We start from the raw sequence: 20435 nt of genomic DNA on the forward strand, positions 1-20435 counted from the left end.
GCGGCTCGCGCCCGGCCATTCAAAAGATTGGCGCCGACGCGAGCCAATCAGCGCTCGCGCCGGCTGATGACGTCACGCCGGCGACTATATAAGTCGCCGGGTGGCGCCATTTTGCCAGAAGTCCGTCAGCGGAGAAGAGAGAGGACGTCTCTGCAAGACGTCCAGCAACAAGACCAGCGGCAGCGGCGGCAGGGGGCCCTTGTAAGGGCCGTGAGCTACCCTGCCGCCAGAAGACTTCAAGCAAGCCGCCGGAGCGGAGATCGTCGGCGGGGAGCCCTTGTCAGGGCTGAGAGCGCCCCCGCCAAGCACCCCTCAACAGCGCCGAACCGGAGAAGAGGCGCCGCCGGTTGGAGGGTCTGGAAGACCCGGAGAAGGCGGAAGAAGACGGCGTGGCAAGCTGAGACTCCTGCGCAGAGCAGGTAAGTATACTCAGCGTTAATTCGGGCACTAGGCCCGTGGGCACAGTCGGGCACAAGGCCCGTTGGCACTGTAAAGTAGGGGCACTAGGCCCCAACGAGTTTAGTGGGCCAGTAGGCCATGGTATTGATATAAAGGGGACAAGCCCCTGTTAGTTAGAGAGGGGGACTCAGAGCCCCAGGTGTACAAGGGCACAAGGCCCTTAGGTAGTTAGTGGCCTAGAGGTCATAGGAAGGCCAGAGGGCCTGGTTAGAGGCTGGTAGCCTGTAGGTTATTAAGGGCACAAGGCCCTCAGTTAGTTAGGAAGGCCACAGGCCTCAGGCAGGGGCTAGGACCCCTAGGTAGTAGGGCACAAGGCCCTGGTGAGTGGGCTCAGAGCCCTGAGTTAGAGAGGGGGCTGAGGCCCATTAGTCAGAGCAGAAGGCTCTGTGTGTAGCTGGGCAGAGACCCATGGTGTGTAGGGCATAAGGCCCTGGTGGTGTGTGGTAGAGGCGTGGGAGCCTCGTGAGAGTAGGCGCGGTCCTGTGTGAGGTGAGCACACGTGGTTAGGAGGTACGGTCGAGCGTAGGCTCCTGTGGTGCTGTAGCAACCTGCTGGTTGGCTAGCAGCGGTGTGTTCGGGTAAGTAGCGGGCAAGGTACTGTATACTGTATCTATTTATTCTGTCTGTGTGGCGAGTGTAGTTTACATTACAGTATTTTGGTGTGCTTTCTAACTGTGTCCAGGGGCAAGACGTCAGGCCCCCATTAAAGGTAGGCTCTTGTTTCCTGTGGTTTTCCTGTGTTAACCCGTGCTGTGGGGGACAAGTGTAAGTACCAGCATACACATAGTCAGGGGAGAACACACGTAGTTTTCCTGTCCCTTAGGTCCCCGGGGTCACACTGGTACCCAGAGGGGGGTGGCTGAGTGAGTTGGGTTGGTGGCAGTACAGCACACCTTGAGGCAGTTCCAGGGGCGGCCGTGGTTCTGATCAAGGGTCCTCAAGGCCGGTTCCGTGCAGGTGGACCTGTGGTTCCGGACGTAGGGACACGTGTGAGATACCCGAGTACAGGCAGTCGGGCGGTTCAGTTCGATCGGCTGTTCCGTGCTGCAGTCGGCCCGCGGGTTAGTGTGCTGTTTTACTGAGCCTCAGCCGGGCTTAAAGAACCCGTACTTAGGGCCTGTGTGTGACTCCATAGCAAGAAGGCAGCTTCTTGGTACGACCTGGGTGAGGGGGTTAGGAACCGCCCTCCGGTTTAGGCTGTGAACACCGGCTGGTGTTCCCCGTAGCGTGTAACTAGTAGTTCCGTTAGTGCACCACATTTAGTTAGTCCTAGTGTTTGACTTAGTTGCGTTGCCGACCATTAGAACGTTGTTAGGGTCGGGTCGCCGTTGTAGTTAGTCCAGTTTGTGGGTGCCATCTTAGTTTCACGGAGAGCGTAGAGGGAGGCTGTGTGTTCTTGTCATCCGCAGGAGTCGGGAAGGTGCAGGAGAACCGGATCGGAAGTGGGAGTGTCCCGGTGAGTATCACGCTCGATTCCCCCTTTCGGTTAGGCCCTCACCGGCAGGTGTGTGAGGCACTTGAGGCGGGATTAGTCCTCGGATTAGTCTTGGCCTTCAGTGCCTGTAGTCCCCCCGCGTCTTGGCAAGAACAAAGTGAGGAGGCGGCAAGGAGCTTGGACTGACCGTGTCCTTGTCCTTTGCCGTAGTCTCGGACAGCCCTTACCTGGTAGGCACGGCCGTAATCTCTGCCTCTATCTTAGAGGGACGTGATTGGAGGTGACTGCGGCTGCGGATCTGCTGGGATCGGATCGCAGCTGGGAAATCAGAAGCGGACTGGAGGTGACCATCGTTTACAAGGTGAGTTATTTTCTGTTGCGTCTGTCCCTGTCTTTCCCCGCAGGGGGCGTTACATTTTGGCGTAGTCGGCAGGATCAACGATGGCTCATCGGGGGATCATTCCGCTGTACGAGGGATACAGCTGTGTCATCTCTCGTGACGAAGTGGCAGCGTTCACGAAGCAAATCCTGGAACGTTGTGAGACAAGGAAGAAGAAGAACAAAGGTACTAAACGGCAACCGGTGGAAGAAATGCTGTGCTGGAAGTGTGGGTTGCCTGGACACTTCGCATACCAGTGCCCAGTTGCCGAGGAGCTCTTTGATGAATGGGAGGACGAAGAAGTCTCCGATGAATGGGAAGACGTAGAAGTCTTCGAGTGGAAGGACGAGGAAGCCTTCCATCCATGGTCTCAAGAGAAGTCGGAATCTGGAGGGAAGGATCGGCAGAGCCTGCTGACTGTCGGATCGCAGGTGATCGTCCCGTCCAAGCAAGATTCGCGACAGGAATACCCGCGTCAGCCGGATGCTGGAGCTGGGGTATTGGAGACGTCGGATACGTCAGACGACTTGTCCGTGGCTGTGGAAGAGTTGGTCCCTGAAGACGAAGGGAGAACTGAGCAGACCCTCCACGGGGCAACGTTGTGTCCGGAGACATGTGAAGATGTCTGCCCGGTGGTACCTGAGAGGATGGAAGCCATCAGTACCCCGGAAGAGAGAGCTGCTGAAGAAGTACTGCCTGACGAAGACTGTACTTTAGAGAGCGCAGCTGGAGAGTGGTGGATGTTGTCACCTTCTGAAGAAGCTTCCCGCACAACCGAGGAGGTATCGGACGGATGGGAGGTCCCGGCATGCGCCGAGGAAGAGACTCCCTGGATACCGACTTCGGGCGAGGAAGTTGCCAGGATGGTGTGGATCCTGCGCGAGAGGGCTTTACCGCGAAGGACCCGGTGGACGCAAGTCAGGGATGCCGGTAAGCGACCCTTGGAGGTGGACGTAGAGGAGAAGACGTTGATTGTGGGGACCACAATGGAAAAAGGCGGCGGAAATGTGGAGGGACAGAAGATGCCGGTGCCCGTGAAGAGGGCGAAGATATCCGGCAGCGCTATGCCCCTGGAGGGGCTGAAGATGAGCCTGGTGCCCGGGAAGGGGATGAAGAGTCCCCCGGTAGCTGAGCCCTGCAAGTGGGTGAAGACAGAAGAGGAGAAGTACTCACCCGTCCATCGATCCAGCGGCGGTGAGTATAACTTCTTTCTTGCAGGTCCTGTGCGCGGGGGAAGGATGAGCCAATCAGGGCTCATCTTTCCCCGCTGGCCAATCAGCGGCCGGATGCGCGAGCCAATCGCGGCTCGCGCCCGGCCATTCAAAAGATTGGCGCCGACGCGAGCCAATCAGCGCTCGCGCCGGCTGATGACGTCACGCCGGCGACTATATAAGTCGCCGGGTGGCGCCATTTTGCCAGAAGTCCGTCGGCGGAGAAGAGAGAGGACGTCTCTGCAAGACGTCCAGCAACAAGACCAGCGGCAGCGGCGGCAGGGGGCCCTTGTAAGGGCCGTGAGCTACCCTGCCGCCAGAAGACTTCAAGCAAGCCGCCGGAGCGGAGATCGTCGGCGGGGAGCCCTTGTCAGGGCTGAGAGCGCCCCCGCCAAGCACCCCTCAACAGCGCCGAACCGGAGAAGAGGCGCCGCCGGTTGGAGGGTCTGGAAGACCCGGAGAAGGCGGAAGAAGACGGCGTGGCAAGCTGAGACTCCTGCGCAGAGCAGGTAAGTATACTCAGCGTTAATTCGGGCACTAGGCCCGTGGGCACAGTCGGGCACAAGGCCCGTTGGCACTGTAAAGTAGGGGCACTAGGCCCCAACGAGTTTAGTGGGCCAGTAGGCCATGGTATTGATATAAAGGGGACAAGCCCCTGTTAGTTAGAGAGGGGGACTCAGAGCCCCAGGTGTACAAGGGCACAAGGCCCTTAGGTAGTTAGTGGCCTAGAGGCCATAGGAAGGCCAGAGGGCCTGGTTAGAGGCTGGTAGCCTGTAGGTTATTAAGGGCACAAGGCCCTCAGTTAGTTAGGAAGGCCACAGGCCTCAGGCAGGGGCTAGGACCCCTAGGTAGTAGGGCACAAGGCCCTAGTGAGTGGGCTCAGAGCCCTGAGTTAGAGAGGGGGCTGAGGCCCATTAGTCAGAGCAGAAGGCTCTGTGTGTAGCTGGGCAGAGACCCATGGTGTGTAGGGCATAAGGCCCTGGTGGTGTGTGGTAGAGGCGTGGGAGCCTCGTGAGAGTAGGCGCGGTCCTGTGTGAGGTGAGCACACGTGGTTAGGAGGTACGGTCGAGCGTAGGCTCCTGTGGTGCTGTAGCAACCTGCTGGTTGGCTAGCAGCGGTGTGTTCGGGTAAGTAGCGGGCAAGGTACTGTATACTGTATCTATTTATTCTGTCTGTGTGGCGAGTGTAGTTTACATTACAGTATTTTGGTGTGCTTTCTAACTGTGTCCAGGGGCAAGACGTCAGGCCCCCATTAAAGGTAGGCTCTTGTTTCCTGTGGTTTTCCTGTGTTAACCCGTGCTGTGGGGGACAAGTGTAAGTACCAGCATACACATAGTCAGGGGAGAACACACGTAGTTTTCCTGTCCCTTAGGTCCCCGGGGTCACACTGGTACCCAGAGGGGGGTGGCTGAGTGAGTTGGGTTGGTGGCAGTACAGCACACCTTGAGGCAGTTCCAGGGGCGGCCGTGGTTCTGATCAAGGGTCCTCAAGGCCGGTTCCGTGCAGGTGGACCTGTGGTTCCGGACGTAGGGACACGTGTGAGATACCCGAGTACAGGCAGTCGGGCGGTTCAGTTCGATCGGCTGTTCCGTGCTGCAGTCGGCCCGCGGGTTAGTGTGCTGTTTTACTGAGCCTCAGCCGGGCTTAAAGAACCCGTACTTAGGGCCTGTGTGTGACTCCATAGCAAGAAGGCAGCTTCTTGGTACGACCTGGGTGAGGGGGTTAGGAACCGCCCTCCGGTTTAGGCTGTGAACACCGGCTGGTGTTCCCCGTAGCGTGTAACTAGTAGTTCCGTTAGTGCACCACATTTAGTTAGTCCTAGTGTTTGACTTAGTTGCGTTGCCGACCATTAGAACGTTGTTAGGGTCGGGTCGCCGTTGTAGTTAGTCCAGTTTGTGGGTGCCATCTTAGTTTCACGGAGAGCGTAGAGGGAGGCTGTGTGTTCTTGTCATCCGCAGGAGTCGGGAAGGTGCAGGAGAACCGGATCGGAAGTGGGAGTGTCCCGGTGAGTATCACGCTCGATTCCCCCTTTCGGTTAGGCCCTCACCGGCAGGTGTGTGAGGCACTTGAGGCGGGATTAGTCCTCGGATTAGTCTTGGCCTTCAGTGCCTGTAGTCCCCCGCGTCTTGGCAAGAACAAAGTGAGGAGGCGGCAAGGAGCTTGGACTGACCGTGTCCTTGTCCTTTGCCGTAGTCTCGGACAGCCCTTACCTGGTAGGCACGGCCGTAATCTCTGCCTCTATCTTAGAGGGACGTGATTGGAGGTGACTGCGGCTGCGGATCTGCTGGGATCGGATCGCAGCTGGGAAATCAGAAGCGGACTGGAGGTGACCATCGTTTACAAGGTGAGTTATTTTCTGTTGCGTCTGTCCCTGTCTTTCCCCGCAGGGGGCGTTACATTTTGGCGTAGTCGGCAGGATCAACGATGGCTCATCGGGGGATCATTCCGCTGTACGAGGGATACAGCTGTGTCATCTCTCGTGACGAAGTGGCAGCGTTCACGAAGCAAATCCTGGAACGTTGTGAGACAAGGAAGAAGAAGAACAAAGGTACTAAACGGCAACCGGTGGAAGAAATGCTGTGCTGGAAGTGTGGGTTGCCTGGACACTTCGCATACCAGTGCCCAGTTGCCGAGGAGCTCTTTGATGAATGGGAGGACGAAGAAGTCTCCGATGAATGGGAAGACGTAGAAGTCTTCGAGTGGAAGGACGAGGAAGCCTTCCATCCATGGTCTCAAGAGAAGTCGGAATCTGGAGGGAAGGATCGGCAGAGCCTGCTGACTGTCGGATCGCAGGTGATCGTCCCGTCCAAGCAAGATTCGCGACAGGAATACCCGCGTCAGCCGGATGCTGGAGCTGGGGTATTGGAGACGTCGGATACGTCAGACGACTTGTCCGTGGCTGTGGAAGAGTTGGTCCCTGAAGACGAAGGGAGAACTGAGCAGACCCTCCACGGGGCAACGTTGTGTCCGGAGACATGTGAAGATGTCTGCCCGGTGGTACCTGAGAGGATGGAAGCCATCAGTACCCCGGAAGAGAGAGCTGCTGAAGAAGTACTGCCTGACGAAGACTGTACTTTAGAGAGCGCAGCTGGAGAGTGGTGGATGTTGTCACCTTCTGAAGAAGCTTCCCGCACAACCGAGGAGGTATCGGACGGATGGGAGGTCCCGGCATGCGCCGAGGAAGAGACTCCCTGGATACCGACTTCGGGCGAGGAAGTTGCCAGGATGGTGTGGATCCTGCGCGAGAGGGCTTTACCGCGAAGGACCCGGTGGACGCAAGTCAGGGATGCCGGTAAGCGACCCTTGGAGGTGGACGTAGAGGAGAAGACGTTGATTGTGGGGACCACAATGGAAAAAGGCGGCGGAAATGTGGAGGGACAGAAGATGCCGGTGCCCGTGAAGAGGGCGAAGATATCCGGCAGCGCTATGCCCCTGGAGGGGCTGAAGATGAGCCTGGTGCCCGGGAAGGGGATGAAGAGTCCCCCGGTAGCTGAGCCCTGCAAGTGGGTGAAGACAGAAGAGGAGAAGTACTCACCCGTCCATCGATCCAGCGGCGGTGAGTATAACTTCTTTCTTGCAGGTCCTGTGCGCGGGGGAAGGATGAGCCAATCAGGGCTCATCTTTCCCCGCTGGCCAATCAGCGGCCGGATGCGCGAGCCAATCGCGGCTCGCGCCCGGCCATTCAAAAGATTGGCGCCGACGCGAGCCAATCAGCGCTCGCGCCGGCTGATGACGTCACGCCGGCGACTATATAAGTCGCCGGGTGGCGCCATTTTGCCAGAAGTCCGTCGGCGGAGAAGAGAGAGGACGTCTCTGCAAGACGTCCAGCAACAAGACCAGCGGCAGCGGCGGCAGGGGGCCCTTGTAAGGGCCGTGAGCTACCCTGCCGCCAGAAGACTTCAAGCAAGCCGCCGGAGCGGAGATCGTCGGCGGGGAGCCCTTGTCAGGGCTGAGAGCGCCCCCGCCAAGCACCCCTCAACAGCGCCGAACCGGAGAAGAGGCGCCGCCGGTTGGAGGGTCTGGAAGACCCGGAGAAGGCGGAAGAAGACGGCGTGGCAAGCTGAGACTCCTGCGCAGAGCAGGTAAGTATACTCAGCGTTAATTCGGGCACTAGGCCCGTGGGCACAGTCGGGCACAAGGCCCGTTGGCACTGTAAAGTAGGGGCACTAGGCCCCAACGAGTTTAGTGGGCCAGTAGGCCATGGTATTGATATAAAGGGGACAAGCCCCTGTTAGTTAGAGAGGGGGACTCAGAGCCCCAGGTGTACAAGGGCACAAGGCCCTTAGGTAGTTAGTGGCCTAGAGGCCATAGGAAGGCCAGAGGGCCTGGTTAGAGGCTGGTAGCCTGTAGGTTATTAAGGGCACAAGGCCCTCAGTTAGTTAGGAAGGCCACAGGCCTCAGGCAGGGGCTAGGACCCCTAGGTAGTAGGGCACAAGGCCCTAGTGAGTGGGCTCAGAGCCCTGAGTTAGAGAGGGGGCTGAGGCCCATTAGTCAGAGCAGAAGGCTCTGTGTGTAGCTGGGCAGAGACCCATGGTGTGTAGGGCATAAGGCCCTGGTGGTGTGTGGTAGAGGCGTGGGAGCCTCGTGAGAGTAGGCGCGGTCCTGTGTGAGGTGAGCACACGTGGTTAGGAGGTACGGTCGAGCGTAGGCTCCTGTGGTGCTGTAGCAACCTGCTGGTTGGCTAGCAGCGGTGTGTTCGGGTAAGTAGCGGGCAAGGTACTGTATACTGTATCTATTTATTCTGTCTGTGTGGCGAGTGTAGTTTACATTACAGTATTTTGGTGTGCTTTCTAACTGTGTCCAGGGGCAAGACGTCAGGCCCCCATTAAAGGTAGGCTCTTGTTTCCTGTGGTTTTCCTGTGTTAACCCGTGCTGTGGGGGACAAGTGTAAGTACCAGCATACACATAGTCAGGGGAGAACACACGTAGTTTTCCTGTCCCTTAGGTCCCCGGGGTCACACTGGTACCCAGAGGGGGGTGGCTGAGTGAGTTGGTGGCAGTACAGCACACCTTGAGGCAGTTCCAGGGGCGGCCGTGGTTCTGATCAAGGGTCCTCAAGGCCGGTTCCGTGCAGGTGGACCTGTGGTTCCGGACGTAGGGACACGTGTGAGATACCCGAGTACAGGCAGTCGGGCGGTTCAGTTCGATCGGCTGTTCCGTGCGGCAGTCGGCCCGCGGGTTAGTGTGCTGTTTTACTGAGCCTCAGCCGGGCTTAAAGAACCCGTACTTAGGGCCTGTGTGTGACTCCATAGCAAGAAGGCAGCTTCTTGGTACGACCTGGGTGAGGGGGTTAGGAACCGCCCTCCGGTTTAGGCTGTGAACACCGGCTGGTGTTCCCCGTAGCGTGTAACTAGTAGTTCCGTTAGTGCACCACATTTAGTTAGTCCTAGTGTTTGACTTAGTTGCGTTGCCGACCATTAGAACGTTGTTAGGGTCGGGTCGCCGTTGTAGTTAGTCCAGTTTGTGGGTGCCATCTTAGTTTCACGGAGAGCGTAGAGGGAGGCTGTGTGTTCTTGTCATCCGCAGGAGTCGGGAAGGTGCAGGAGAACCGGATCGGAAGTGGGAGTGTCCCGGTGAGTATCACGCTCGATTCCCCCTTTCGGTTAGGCCCTCACCGGCAGGTGTGTGAGGCACTTGAGGCGGGATTAGTCCTCGGATTAGTCTTGGCCTTCAGTGCCTGTAGTCCCCCGCGTCTTGGCAAGAACAAAGTGAGGAGGCGGCAAGGAGCTTGGACTGACCGTGTCCTTGTCCTTTGCCGTAGTCTCGGACAGCCCTTACCTGGTAGGCACGGCCGTAATCTCTGCCTCTATCTTAGAGGGACGTGATTGGAGGTGACTGCGGCTGCGGATCTGCTGGGATCGGATCGCAGCTGGGAAATCAGAAGCGGACTGGAGGTGACCATCGTTTACAAGGTGAGTTATTTTCTGTTGCGTCTGTCCCTGTCTTTCCCCGCAGGGGGCGTTACATGGACTAGGGTGAAAACAGGAGAATGAGAATGAGAACAAACCCGGGAGATGAGACAAAGTCACTGGGCGAAAGTCTGTGAAGTCTGCGATGAGACAAAGTCGCTGGAAGAAAGTCTGTGACGTCTGTGATTGCCAGGAGACTTAGAAGCAGGAGCTTCAGGCAGCGGGTGTCCAGAGGAGTGCAGGGCCGATTACCACAGGTCGCTGTAGTCCTCAGGAGGGCCAGAGATCAGGAACGGCAGCGGGCAGCGTGGAAGGCAGGCCAAGGCTGTGGGTGTCCAGGGGAACTTGTCAGGAAGGCCAGGCGGCGGTGACCAGGAGACACAGGCAGCTCAGGCGGCAGGAGACAGCGGACAGATAAGGGTGAGCAGGAAGCGGTACCAGAGACGGCGGCGGCGGTCAGAGAGGAGCCACGTGTAGAGGATGGATGGGGAAGACGGCAGGAGACAGCAGGCGAGTCCAGGCAGTGGGGATGATGTTGTTTGTGTAAGTCCTGCACCAGTGGAAGTAGTTCTTGCCAGTCATAAGAAGAAGGCCATTGTCATGTATGTGCATTAGTGTCACGAGCCGCAGTGATCCGCAGCTCGCATCCTCCATCATCGTCATGGCAACAGCCGGGATGTCACTTCCAGACTGTCTTTAAGACAACAGTTGGGACGCCTTCTGAGCAGCGCTGAGTCCTGGCAACGCTGGGCAGCCGGGCATGTGCACATATTGGTAAACAGCCTGCGAACTAATTAATCTGGCAATTAAACTATTAAGCAGCCTCTGGGGATACTTGCAGGGCCCTGATTGGTTCTTTTCTGTATTTAAGGCAGGGAGGGCTTAGCCTCCCAAAGGGATGTCATTGCAACATGGCTTATCCCGTTTGGACTCTCCTCAGGATATGTAATTTCTGATAATGTCAGCAATATTGTTAGAGCATTACAGCTGGGTGAATTCCATCACATTCTCTGTTTTGCTCACACAATCAACTTGCTGGTACAGAGCTTTTTGAAAAATGAAACGGACGTGCAGAAGATGCTGTCTATGGCCCGGAAAATTTGGGGACATTTCTGCCAAGAATAATTTAATTTGCCTTGCCACCAACTGAAGCAGGAGGTGATAACAAGGTGGAATTGCAGCCTTTATATTCTTCACAGGACGGAGGAACAGCAAAAAGCCATCAGTCTTTGAGTTCATTGGTTTGTTAAACTGTACCTGCTACCCCTCCTGTTTGTTTTTGTGTGAGTTTGTTAAACCTTTTTAACATATTTCCCAAGGACAATTTCATCTTGCACTATTTAACATTTTGGCCTTGGTCTATCAGCTTGTGTAACAAACGACAATCAAGGTTTCAACAGTGTTATTAGGTCGCCAATTCACATGGTGGACTTTATGATTAAGTAGACTTTTCAAATGTGGACAGTATTATTATAGGGCTAGGGATATGGTTGAGGACAGGTCTAGGGACAGGTGTGGGGATAGGGACAGGGACAGGGTTAGAGTTAGGGATATATTGTCTACATTTGAATTTTCAACCTAATAAATACTGTCTACATTGCAATTGATGTCCTAATAATACTGTTGATGTCATTATATTGTCGACTTTATAACCTCGTATACTCTGCTGCCCATCAATCATATTATGTCAATCCAACATAAGGGTGGGTGGGAGTTCCGAAGGACAATTCCATCTTGCACCACTTTTCTTTTCTGCCACTGCTGTGTTGCAATGTTTCCTAAATGTGCTATGAACTGCAATGTGTTTGTGCCGTTACTAATCGACAGAGCAACCAGGTAACTCGCTGCAGTCTTAGAGTTCATTGACTGCACTGTTAGCTTACCTGCCCTAAGCTCATTGTTACCTTGTTTTGTGGGTGCAAAAACAAACCAAGCACTTCATCCACAAAAGTGTCACTCCTTGTCGCTGGAGTGCTTGGTTTGTTAAACTGTACATGTCCTTTTTAATATCTAACATAAAGGTAGGTGGGAGGGCCCAAGGACAACTCCATCTTGCACCACTTTTCTTTTTTGCCTCTGCTGATTGACAATGTTTTCTACATGTGCTATGAACTGCCATGTGTTTGTGCCGTTACTAATCAACAGAGCAACCAGTCAGCTTGCTGCTGTTTTACACTTCATTGACAGCATGGTTAGCTTAGTTGTCTTAAGCCCATTGGTAGCTTGTTCTGTGGGGGCTCAAACAAACCAAGCACTTCAGCCACAAAATTGGCATTCCTTGTAGCTGAAGTGCTTGGTTTGCTAAACTGTACCTGCTACCCCTCCTGTTTCTGTGTGAGTTTGTTAATTCTTTTTGACATATGGGTGGGATGGCCCAAGGACAATTCCATCTTGCACCACTTTTCTTTTCTGCCACTGCTGCGTCACATTGTTACCTAGATGTGGTTTGAACTACCGTGTGTTTGTGCCATTGCTCTGTTGCTTAGTATGCAGCCAGTTTGCTGCAGTCTTTGGCCGAAAGTGGATGAAAATAATATTGTGACCTGTGAGGTGTTCAATTGACTAGAAATGACTAGAAATTAGTGTTATTTAGGTTAATAATAATGTAGGAACAAAAAAAAGCAAAATTATGTGATTTTAGCATATTATAGCATTTTTTGTAAAAAATGCAGATCCAAAACCAAAACACGCGAAGGCAGTTTTGCCAAAACACAAACTTAATAAAAAACCAAAACCAAATCCAAAACACAGGGGTCAGTGAACATCTTTAAATAAAATGGATCTATATATGTACTTCATTAAAAAAAAAGGCCTTTAACCCAATGGTGTTTAAACGCCGAGTGTGACTTGCATTATTAACACAATTGTGAAGCAAACTAAATAAAACCCATTCTATCCTAGGTGACTGAACACACTTGCAGTCATACTTGTGTCTGTAGCATGATATTTTTGGATGCTGCTTGATCCATTTCAAAGCATCTCAATGTACTTGAAAAAGTCCATTCATCTTTATGGGAGCACATTATATACATACCCACTAGAGCTTAACATAAGTGGTTACACCAGCATTGTGCTATATCTTATCTCATTCATGTCAAAGTCCCATTTATTCCAATGGCCCATTCATTCCAATGGGGTTGAGCATTACACAAAATGAAAAGAAATTGCAATGAATGGTGAATGAGTGTTTGGGGAGTTTGTATTCAATAAAACATTATTTTACAAATGTGTGTGTGTTTAATTCAATTAGTTATACTATATTGGTACAATGGCCACAAAAATGCCACTTCAGGTATCCCATTATTTTTCATTCTTCTTTACTCAAGTCCCAAGAGAGCTGCGAACTGCCCCAGCACTATGCATTGCTGAGCTGGTAATCTCTGGGAGAAGGGGTTTCTTTGCACCTCTCTATCACATAGAGACTTCAGCCCTGCAGTGACCAATATATTCTTGCTAGTTTTTCTTGTCTCTTGTCCTCAGCAAAAATTACCCCACCCCCCCAAAAAAACTTTTATGATTTTGCTTATGTACTCTTTTGCAATTTAAAAATGTATCTGTACAGCTACCTTGTAATATTACTTCCACATTTTAAGACTTTAAACTCTTGTATTCCGAATTAGCAAATACTATGTGCATTTGAGTTTGAAGTGGTTGGTTGATTAGTATTCTCATTTTAAATACATATATATATATATATATATATATATATATATATATATATATATATGTTAACCCGTGCATGATACTCATGCATACACATGTGTGTTCATGAGGTAAAATTACCTCACGAAAATGAGTTTGAGCCCTCAACTCGTAAATTTAGCCTTTACTACCCCTCCCACGCAGGGAAGGGGGGATGATGGAAGTTAACTGACTTCACTATTCTAATTTTTTGGGCAAATAATGTCAGTATACCAAATTTCAGGTCAATTGGATGAGCCCTTTCCAAATCGTAAATTTAGCCTTTACTACCCCTCCCACGGGGGGAAGGGGGGGATGATGGAAGTAAACTGACTTCACTATTCTAATTTTTTTGTCAAATAATGTCAGTATACCAAATTTCAGGTCAATTGGATGAGCCCTTTCCAAATCATAAATTTAGCATTTACTACCCCTCCCACGGGGGAAGGGGGGATGATGGAAGTTAACTGACTTCACTATTCTAATTTTTTTGTCAAATAATGTCAGTATACCAAATTTCAGGTCAATTGGATGAGCCCTTTCTGAGAAAATAGTTTTTTCCACACACAGACTAACACAAGCCGCTAGGCTTTTATATATATACAAGTTAACCCGTGCATGATACTCATGCATTCTAGTCAAATCAAGCTACTTAAGGTGTTAAAAAGGTTCTTGTCATGCATTTGGGCCATAGCCCAGGCCTCCTCAGGGGAAGAGCGTTACTTCCCGACGCAAGCGCCCTTTTTTAACGTGGTTTTGTCCACATGTCACCACCTCATCATTTTTCTCCATCACCTCATTCTTCATCTTTATCGCCACATCTATCCAGATGTCTATCCAGACACAGGGATCTCTCTCAGCGGTCCTGAGTATCACACTCCTCTCGCTCTGTCACCCCCGGCAACCACCCACCACTCCACACTGTCATCCCCGGCAACCACCAACCACTCCCAACTGTCACTTCTCCTTCAAGAAATATATATATATTTTTTTAAAATCTTTATAAACACTTTTAATAATTAACAAATTAAATTAACAAATTAAAAACATCTTATACCAAATTTCAGCCTTTTCTGAGTTTTTTTTTTCCACACACACACTAAGAATTTAGTAGGTCAGTATATAACTCCACCCAGCAGGTGGCGCTGCAGCTTGTTTTTTTGTTTTTTTTCACACACACTAAGAATTTAGTAAGTCAGTGTATATAACTCCGCCCAGCAGGTGGCGCTGCAGCTTGTTTTTTGTTTTTTTCACACACAGACACACGCCACTAGGCTTTTATATAGTAGATATAGATGATAGATAGATAGGTAGATAGATAGATATACACATACAGCAGGTGACATAAGTTTTGAACACATCGACATTTTTCTCAGTAAATATATATTTAATGTGGCTATTGTAATGAAATTTACACCAAATGTCAGCAACAATCCTTGCAATCCACACATGCAAAGAAATCAAATCATAGATGCTCATAATTTAAGTTTAATGTGAAATGACACAGGGAAAAAATATTGAACACATTAGGTATTGAACACACTTTCTGAAATGTATTTAATACTTTGTACAAAAGCCTTAGTTGGTAATGACAGCTTCAAGATGACTCCTCTATGGAGAAACTAGACGCATGCATTGCTTAGGTGTGATTTTGCCCCATTTGTCAACGCAAATAGTCTTCAAATCTTGAAGGTTCCGTGGGCTTCTTCTATGAACTCTGTTCTTTAGTTCATTCCATAGATTTGCAATTGGATTCAAGTCAGGTGATTTATTGGGCCATTCTAGCAGCTTTATTTTCTTTCTCTGAAACCAATTGAGAGTGTCCTTGGCTGTGTGTTAGGGATCATTGTCTTGCTGAAATGTCCACCCTCGTTTCATCTTCAGCATTCTGGTTAATGGCAGCAGATTTTTATCAAAAATGTTCGGTACATTTTTCCATTCATCCTTCCTTCAATTACATGCAGTATGCCAGGACCGTGTGCCTAAAAACAGCCCCACACCATGATGCTCCCACCTCCAATCTTCACTGGTGGTATGATGTTTTTGGGGTGATGTGCAGTGCCATTTCTCCTCCAAACATGGTGTGTATTATGGCATCCAAAGAGTTCAATTTTGCTCTCATCTGACCACACTATATTCTCCCAGTATTTTACAGGCTTGTCCAAATGCTGTGCAGCAAACTTTAAACGAGCTTCAACATGTTTTTCTTCAGCAAAGGAGTCTTGCGTGGCAGTGCATGCACACAGGCCATGGCGGTTGAGTGCATTACTTATTGTTTCTTTGAAACAATTGTACCTGCATTCCAGGTCTTTCTGAACCAAGGACAAGTGGTCCTTGGTTCTTGGACAACTCTTCTAATAATTTTTTTCACTCCTCTGTCAGAAATCTTGCAAGGTGCACCTGGTGGTGGCCGGTTTATGGTGAAATGATGTTCTTTCCACTACCAGATTATGGCCCCAACATCCTTCTGTAACCAATGCCATCAGTATGCTTTGCAACAATAAGGTAACAAAGGTCTTGAGAGAGCTCTTTGCTTTTACCCATCATGAGATGTTTCTTGTGTGACACCTTCGTAATAAGACACCTTTTTATAGGCCATCAGTTGTGGCTGAACCAGCTGGAAGGATTGCTTTCTACTTACTGATAGATTTCAGCTGCTGTCTTGGCTTTCCATGCCTTTTTACACCTCTCTTTCTTAATGTGTTCAATATTTTTTCTGTGTCATTTCACATTATTACACAAAACTTAAGTTATGGACATCTAAGGTTTGATTTCTTTGCATGTGTGCCAGCAACGCAAGGGCTGTTGCTGACATTTCATGTAAATATCATTACAATAGCCACATTAAATATATATTTACTGAGAAAAATGTTGATTTGTTCAATACTTATTTCACCCACTGTATATACACACACTGTATATATACATACACACACACACACTGTATATATACATACATAAATGATGATGATGATATACATTATATGGACAAAAGTATTCAGACACTTGACCATTACATCAACAGGCACTGTAATGATATTGTATTCAAATATATATACTTTAATATGGAGTTGGTCCCCCTTTTGTATCGATTACAGCTTCCACTCTTCTTGGAAGGCTTTCCACAAGATGTTGGACTGTTTCTGTTGGAATTTGTGCCCATTCATTCTGTAGAGCATTTATGAGGTCAGGCACTGATGTTGGACGAGAAGGCCAGGCCGCAATCTCCGTTCCAATTCATCCTAAAGGTGTCCGATGGGGTTGATGTCAGGGCTCTGTGCGGGCTAGTCATGTTCTTTCACACCGAAGTCATCAAACCATGTCTTTGTAGTCCTTGCATTGTGCACTGGAGCACAGTCATGTTGGAATAGAAAAATAAATATATGATATTGGGTATCTGTGTTCCCTGATATTTGTGGAGGTGTAATGCTGCCGTATAGGACTGGCATTGTGTAGAAGGGGAGTTTCAGCCTTTCAGATGGAATGAATAAAGAGGTATTGCCCCTGGCGTAAAGTGATGCAATGAATAGTGTACCGTAATAATGTATTTAATCTTACACAGATATATATATAAATCATGTAATTACACAAGAGATAAGGTTGCAACCTATAAGTAAGCATAAATACTCAAACAGTTAACTCGGATGGAAAACAGTAACTGTGGTGTTTAAAAATGCACAAAGCTAAAGAAACAAAAATAACAAGGAATGGTGCATGAGTCCTGAAGAACAAATCCAGGATTAGGGTGAGCCGTATAGATATAGGAGTGTACTTAAGGCTCAATAGATCTGATGCTAGACAAAATAAAAACAATGTCTAAATGTTCAGTATAGTCAAATACAAAATGTTCCAAGCTGTAAATAGGGGCAATACCTCTTTATTCATGGAATAGAAAAGGGCCTACCCCAAACTGTTGCCACAAAGTTGGAACCATAGCATTGTCCAAAATGACTTGGTATGCTGAAGCATTTAGATTGCCCTTCACTGGAGATAAGGAGCCTAGCCCAAACCCTGAAAAACAGCCCCATACCATTATCCCTCCTCCACCAAACTTCACAGTTGCATAATGCAGTCAGTCAGGTTTCGTTCTACCGGCATCTAGCAAACCCAGACTCACTCCTATGACTGCCAGAGAAGCGTGATTCATCACTCCACAGAACATGTTTCCACTGCTACACAGTCCAGTGTCTTTGTGCTTTACACCACTCCATCCAACGCTTGGCATTGGTCTTGGTGATGTGAGGCTTGCATACAGTTGCTCGGCCATGGAAAACCATTCCATTAAGCTCGCGCCGCACAGTTTTGGTGTTTACATTAATGCCAGTGGAAGTTTGGAACTCTTCAGCTATGGAATCAACAGAGCATTGGCGACATTTACACACCCTGTGCCTTAGCAGTCGTTGACCCCACTCTGTGATTTTATGTGGTCTTCCACTTCGTGGCTGAGTTGCTATTGTTCCTAAATACTTCCACTTTCTAATAATATCACTTACAGTTGACCGTGGAATATCACCATCAAATATCAGGGATGAAATTTCAAGAACTCTCTTATTGCAAAGGTGGCATCTTATCACAGTATCACACTTGAAGTCACTGAGCTCTTCAGAATGACCCATTTTGTATCACAGATGTTTGCAAATGGAGACTGCATGACTAGGTGCATGATGTTATACACCTCTGGCAATGGGTCTGATTGAAACACCTCAATTCAATAATTAACGGGTGTGGCCAATTTCTCTTGTCCATATAGTGTATATATATATTTATACACACCAACACACACAATTGTTGTCGTTGATTTTGTCAGAGTCACGGTGCTCTGCAGCACCAGGCAGCCAGGAGCACAGAGCGTACATAAAACAAGGTAGTGCAATGTAGGAGAAGTATATTCAGATGCAAAAACAAAGGGTTGGGAGGCCCGTCTGTGCCAGAGCTCACAATAAAATGTACCAACAAACAATCAAGCTTAGAAACAAAGCACAGCATATGCAATTTCCTTGGCATGCAACCCAACTTTTGAAACAATGGGGCAGTTGCCATTTACACCAGTAGCACCCAAGTCGCTTCACTGCCAAGTTCAAAAGGAAGGCTAATATTGTCTTTTTTTATCTCACTTTTCTATTGAATAGATGTCTTACAATGTTTCTTATTCACCAGAACGGTTCGTTAGGTTCCCATATTGGGTTTCTTACACACAAAACCGAATCTGGTGGGACCTTACTGGCTGATGCTAATTAAGGTAGCAGCATTCGGGAGGGCTACTCTTCAATTGGGAGCAGGAGATGTCTCATCAAATTGTTAGAGTTGCCCTCAGAGCAGAGGACAATTGTAATCCCAGTGTTAAATATTTTCTTCAGCACATGTATATAAGTGTCCAAGCTATATGTTTATGAGTCTTATTGTTTAAAAAGGGACACTGCTTTTTGGACAACCCACTTAATTTAACCTTATATTCTCGAATAGCAAATTGGGGCACTCCAGGAACCCCCAGGCCTGGTACGTTTCAGATCAACCTATTTTAATGGCAGCACTTTTCCAGTTCACAGTAGATTACTCAATCCATTCCACTTCAATAGGGCTGGACAACACCACCTGGCTTCCTTGTTTCAGGTAACAGGAGGATCAGGAAGCGTCCCATCTGTGACACAGTAAGGGGTCAATTATATTACAGGGATGCCCAAAATTGGTCTTCCCTTTAAATATTGGATTTTATGGTTATTACTTTTGTAGTAAAAAGCTGCACTCTCCTTTGACAGTGATGAGCAATGAATGGCCCTAGGACTGCATGTGTTCCTCCAGGCATTCACCAAGTCCTTCATGCTTTGATGTCAGATTTGTTTGTGATAGTTTGTAACACTGGTTTAGTTTACAATAAAATTGCAGCTGCTATGTTATTACAGATACAGGTGTCTCTTTCTTTTCATATATTGTTTTAACATAGCACTAAGATTAAGGGTGAAGACCAAGGTTAGAGAGTGGGCCATCAGGTCCCTGAAGTATTACTGTCCTACATGTTAGATTTTACTAACCGTCTCTCTCACCTTGCAGTATGTCCCAGGGCTCTTCCAGTTCTTCTCACAGCCCAGGCTCTAACAGAGTACTGCTCGTGGTTGGTCTTCCCATATCACCCTTTTTCCGCCATGTTGTAAATTTAACTGATTTGGCAGTTTTGCATTACAGGGAATGGGATAAACAGCTGCATGTAGCAGCTCTCGGAGGCTCTATCTAGGTGAAGGTGAAAGTGAGACTGGTACGTCTGATAGATTCAGAAGAATTGCTAGGTCAAAAAAACTTGCATGGTCTGTGACAGATCCTGATTGCACATTAAGCAAGACGCATGGTCCCAAAACACAGCAATTACCTTCTGAGGACATGTATATTAAGATACACCCTCCGCCATAGCTTAGGGTATCACAATGCATCTTGTCACAAATGAGGGATCTGTTGATTGTCATTACATGGTGAATTCTTGGATGAGTAGTTTTCATTGATAATTTGAACCATAGAAAAATCTTCCAGTTTTGAAAGTGCCCTGGCTGTACCTTTAAATGTACCTTTAGATTTTGGGATTATTGGGAAGTAACAATTCAAATTTTAGGAAACATTATCTATTCCTAAAAAAAATGCTGTTGGGAGTTTACATATGTGTTCAGAAGAATAGCAAGGTTCTGGGGAACAAAAATGTGTGGAATCAGTGTGAGACAGCAGATTGGGCTTCAATGCATACCTTTGATATTATTGAGTTGCTGTGGTACCAGCATATGAAGTCTGATTTGGAGACACATTTCTTCAAGCAGTTGTTAAAAATAAATAAATAAAATAAATAAATAATAATTTGTGCATATTCTAGAATTTGGACTATCCCAGTGTCCATCATTATTACTCTGGTATGTCTTATTGTGTTCAATGCTGGGTTGGGTAGAAAAGAAAGTGGAAGACTGCATACATTAGTGTATTAATCATACATTCCACATCCAAACCTATCATGATGTGTGCTCCCAGCCAGTGCTACCCCCACAATACTTCAAGCTTAGATATTAATAGTTTATAGATGTGTACTTAGGAGGGGTGGTGTCTTTATCTTATCCAAACTGATTCAGATGGAGAGGAAAAGAAAATAATAAGTATGTATACAATTTCCCACTCAGTATACTTGATGCAGTGGGTTAAGCAAAGAACATGTTACTTATAATAGGTGTTTATAAATATACAATATTGAGTTAAAAGGCAACAAACCATGCATATACTGTATACAACTGAATCCAAGGAAGCTAGACAGAAATAATATAATGCTGGCAATACAAGCAAATCCAGGCATTTGGCTTAACAAGTCAGACATTCAGCTCTGTGGCCAGTTTACA

The sequence above is a fragment of the Mixophyes fleayi genome, chromosome 1, assembly GCF_038048845.1.
Source record: "Mixophyes fleayi isolate aMixFle1 chromosome 1, aMixFle1.hap1, whole genome shotgun sequence".
In the NCBI taxonomy this organism is placed as follows: domain Eukaryota; kingdom Metazoa; phylum Chordata; class Amphibia; order Anura; family Limnodynastidae; genus Mixophyes; species Mixophyes fleayi.